We start from the raw sequence: 4,786 nt of genomic DNA on the forward strand, positions 1-4,786 counted from the left end.
CAGCACTTTCAAAAATAAAAAAGAAACGCTCTACCGGTCATGATGTCTAAGCCACGAGAAGTTTAAAGATTGTGACCTTTCTCATGGTTGGCTGATCTTGACAGTCTTTAAATGCTATCTGATTGAACTGCGTGATACCACCACAAAGATCAGAAGAAAAGGGGTTAACCGAGGGGCCCAATTTTTATAAGTCATATCATGAGAAGCCAACAAAGACTGACACCAAGGACAACATAGGGGAAATTACTTGTGCTTAATAAATGAAATAAAGTAACGATACATTAATGGAAATTAAAGAGGATGAAAAAACAAGTTCCCGCAGGTGGGAACCGAACCCACAACCTTCGCATTTCGCGTGCGATGCTCTACCAATTTAGCTGCAACGGCGGCGTTTCCCCATCCACTTTCTTGGGTATTTATGTGTACTAGTAGAACCCTGGGAGTGTCAGCCAACGCCACCACTCACAGACCTTGGCGGCGGACGTGCAACGTCCTTTTTGCTGCAGGCGTCACGAGAACGTGATCTTTTTGAGTGAAGGCAACTGGTCAATAAACCCACATACTTTATTTCATTTATTAAGCGCAAGTAATTTCCCCTATGTTGTCCTTGGTGTCAGTGTTTGTTGGCTTCTCATGATACACCACAAAGATCGTCATACGTGACTTCGGATGTGTCACCATCCATACAGCGAAGACATTGTGAAATCATCCCGAGAGCTATAGGTCGGTATCTGGTAAATAACGACCGGTTTACTGTAGGGATTAAGCGTAACGCTGTCAGATGATGTGGCGACGGTTCCACGCACACGTCTGTGCGAAGGTGCGCCGATGATTGATAGAACAATTTTTAACTTGTAACGGTAAAATGTAGCCAGTCACATTCTTTCTTCTACCTATTTTGTCCAGGAATTCCATGTCCAGGAATTCTGGACATTACCTCTTCGACATGCAGTAAAACATCACGACAGTGCACAAGCATATTTGGCACAATTGTTAGAAAATTGTATTTCAATATATCGGCGGAGCATCAACAAGTCTCAGCTGACAGCGCCGACAGGGTACTCCATTGTAACATGCATTTACAGTATTTAGTCGTAACATTGATGCTGTGTTAAAGCATTATTACCATAGAGAGGCCTACTTATAGGTAAAGAGCGGCCACTCAAGCCGTTTCGCGACCGAGGAAGTAAGGGTCTGATCACCCACCAGGCGGCGTAGCAATGTCAGCTTCAACCTCAAAGGTGGAAAGCTTATAATACGTCTGCGGGTTTACATCGACGTATCCCGTTTCCATGGAGATGCCGATGCTGCACAGGTAGTGTGCCGCTGGTTAAGGCAACCCCACCGCGCTTTTCCACGCGTCGCCTCGCTTGTGTGGTAAGGGGTTTCCTTTTGTCTGCAAAGAAAATGTTGATGTTTCTTGCACTAATAATATTGTTAGCAAGACGTTTGTTATGCAGGGTGAGCGTATTTTGCAAGTGTGAGCTGTGGCACACGTTTACCGTGCGCCCATCCGTTTGTTCTTGCACCGACTTTTCGGGAAGAGCACGTGCATTAATTCCAACGGGTAATTTTCCATAAGTCACTCGCGACAGCTACTGTTTAAAGCACACAATTTGTTTATCCGTGGCTCACCAGTACACACATTTCATTTGGTGCGGCTCGAGCAATGTAATGCGCATTTGGGATCGTTTCATGAAGGATGCTTAACTCATTGTATATTCGCACTGCATGCGCCTGGCCCTGTTCGCAAGTGCGATTTTTATTTGACGCGTTGCTTGTCCTGAATAAAACATTCTTCTTGTAGTCTTTGTCCTTAGTCTGCGTCTCTCTGTGTCTGTGCCTTTATGAAATGTGTGATGCAGTATTCTAAAGCGAAGTTTTCTTTGTCTGTTCCTTCGACTTTCCCAGTGCTGCTGCTGCTGTGGCTGCTGCTATCACGCACACTCGTCGGGGGAGGGGAGGGTAGTAAGAGCGTGTGCATACATGACAGGAGCGAGCCAGAGAGGAAATGCGACGCTAGAAACTCGTTTTCACCCCACCGCGTCGAATGTGCAAAATACCCCCTGGAGCTCCCCGGCCGTCGCCAATTCCTCCTCTTGACAGCTGTAATCACCCGTCACTCCCCTCAGAAGCATTGCAGAAACTGCAGCGCTCCCCTTTGTACTAAGGTGCGAGTCCAGAGGGGACGTAGATGGAACTGAGGGAAGACGGAGGAGAAGAGGCAGTTCCCATACAAGGGAGGGGGGGGAGGTGACGTGAGAACAAAACCCCTAAATAAGAAAGCAACAACTTCCTGTGAACTTTGCCACCTTCTCTCTCGCCTCCGGAGGTTCGACCCTCCTGTGGGCCGAAGCGCGCGCTTTTTTTGCCCGCAGCAGACGCCAGCGCCATTCCTGGGTACCGAAATCGCGCTGCGGTTGGTTTCTGGCGGCGGGGTTTTGGCGGAAAACGTTTCGCTAGTGCTGGCGCCGTTTGCGTATTGCAGCGTTGCCTAGCCCATGTTGTTTTTATGGGTGCAACAACCCAGGAGGCTAGGGGAAATGACTTTTTGTTATATTATGCGGAAGAAGCAACGCGGTTCGCCTAAAGATTCGGCTGCATAGGATCGGCCGGACAAACTCTGAAACCCACGCCTTTGGGAGGAAAGCGGCCGTTCATCATAAGTCACTCGTATTTTTTCGGACGATTTCGTGAAGAGCGCGAGCGTATGCAGCCTTTATTCGCACTAAATAACGTTCGGCATGATTGTAGTTCAAAAGGTTCACTGGCTGCTACGAAAGCCGAGCTTCGTGTTGTCTGAGCCTCGCCGTTCACACTTCTGGTTCGGCAGGCTTTATTATGATGTTGCTCACATTGCTTGGCTCACTCGTTTTGTTGTAGCTGAAACCGCTTCTGGATTCACGCACGAAAGTTGCGCTTCATATGTTAGTTCGGCCTCGCCGTTCAGTGACGCGTATTGCGCATTGAAGTGACGCGTATTGGTGAACGTATATTTTGTTTGTTTGTTTAAGTTGGACTCCGCTGACGAACTGGAGGCTAAAACGGCGAATCTCGTCGTTTGAGCCCCGCTGTTCGTGCTACTCGCGGTGCAGGTCTAGCTTTTATGTAGCGCGCATTGCTGCACGTATAAGTATTTGCGGCGTTGTTACCAAAGTCGGCAGTTTCTGTGCCTAGGCACAGTAACGGCAGCTATATATTGAATACGCCACATGTGCGCGCATAAGAAATAGCAATGCAGACATCCGCTATGTACAGCCGAAAATATATTGGGTTAAAAGATGTCGTGTAAATCTAAGCTCGTTGAAACATTTTTATCACGGATAGGTCGGGTAAAAGAAACCTCTAACAAAGGGGTGCACATTGACACAGACCGTTTTCAACGTTCGACGTTGATAAAATTGTTATGGCCACGCACACGGCTAGCTGACATGTTAACAGTTGTTATTTTCGAAATTATTTGTGACATGCCACCATGTATATTTTTCTCCCTTGCCTTGTATCATTTCCAAAAAAGTTCTGCCATACCAAATCTTGATTTATTCGTCTTTGGATCACTTCACGTAAGGCCAATTTGAAAGTTAAATCCTTCGGAATTAGGGCATCAAGAAATTAAGGCCAGATGCACTACCAAGCCTTTTTGCAGTGCGATCAAACGTGCCTTTGACAGAGCATATTATGGACGTAGTACACAACCAACGGTTCATATAAAGCCTAGGCGGCATGTCTGTCTCTAAAAAAAAGTAAAAGGTAAATATCCACATACAAGACGCCTGTTCTTTCAATTTCTCTTTGCGGCGTTGAAGCAAAAAAAAAAAAAAAACAGCAATATGCGCCGTGCGAGAAAAAAACACCCCGTTAGCTTGCTTGCGCACTCCACCTCTACCGTTAACACCGCAATCGAAGTGACCGCAGTGGAAGGAGCTTCGATAAAGCAGTATAACGCGTGTTCTGGCAGTTATTGGAGTAACTAATTTGCTCATTTATAAACATCTCCTATCATAAACGTCGTAACAATCAAATCGTTCAGGCGAGCCGGGCGCGGCGGGCCAGAGGGGGCGAGCGTTGGGAGCGTCTGCTAGGTGTACCCGGCCTAGGAGCCGCCACCGTCGGCGCCCGGGTGGAGCCGAGAGAAGGTCCACCGGCATAGGTGGAGGAGGAGGGTGGAGATGTCGTTACTTTTAGATCGTTTAGGGGTCTTACATGAGAAGGCAAGCAAACCCTACTACCGTACGGCGACAGTTGCAGGGAAACTGGATAAGCTTAAGTTCAAGGTACGGTACAGTACGTCGCTGCTATTTCTGAAAAATAAACACCATGCAAATATGTCAAGCGGACAAACTACGCAGGGCGTGCAGAAGCCGAGCCGCATTAATTAAAGCGCACCGCAGGGTCCAGGCGACACTACGGAAGCGGTCGACCTTCATGTCAACACTTCTGCGGCCGCCTCGTCAGCTTTGCGGCCATGGCGTTGCGAGAGGCCCTGGATTTGATCCTAACCGCGGCAGCCGCATTTCGACACGGGCGAAATACAAAACCCCTCGTGCCCTTAGATTTTGATAGGCGTTAATGAACGTCACGCAGTTAAAATTATTCCGGAGTCCGACACTACGGCGTGCCTCATAATCCGATTGTGGTTTTCGCACGTATACAGCCCCATAATCCAATTCAACTTTAATACTTCTGCCACACTGCGATGTGCCATGTGATGCAATAATTATGCTCAACCCTCTCGGAGGTTATGAATATGGCTCACAACAACGCCTCAAGCAAACACCTTTCCCTG

This window comes from Dermacentor variabilis, chromosome 3 (assembly GCF_050947875.1).
Source record: "Dermacentor variabilis isolate Ectoservices chromosome 3, ASM5094787v1, whole genome shotgun sequence".
NCBI lineage: Eukaryota > Metazoa > Arthropoda > Arachnida > Ixodida > Ixodidae > Dermacentor > Dermacentor variabilis.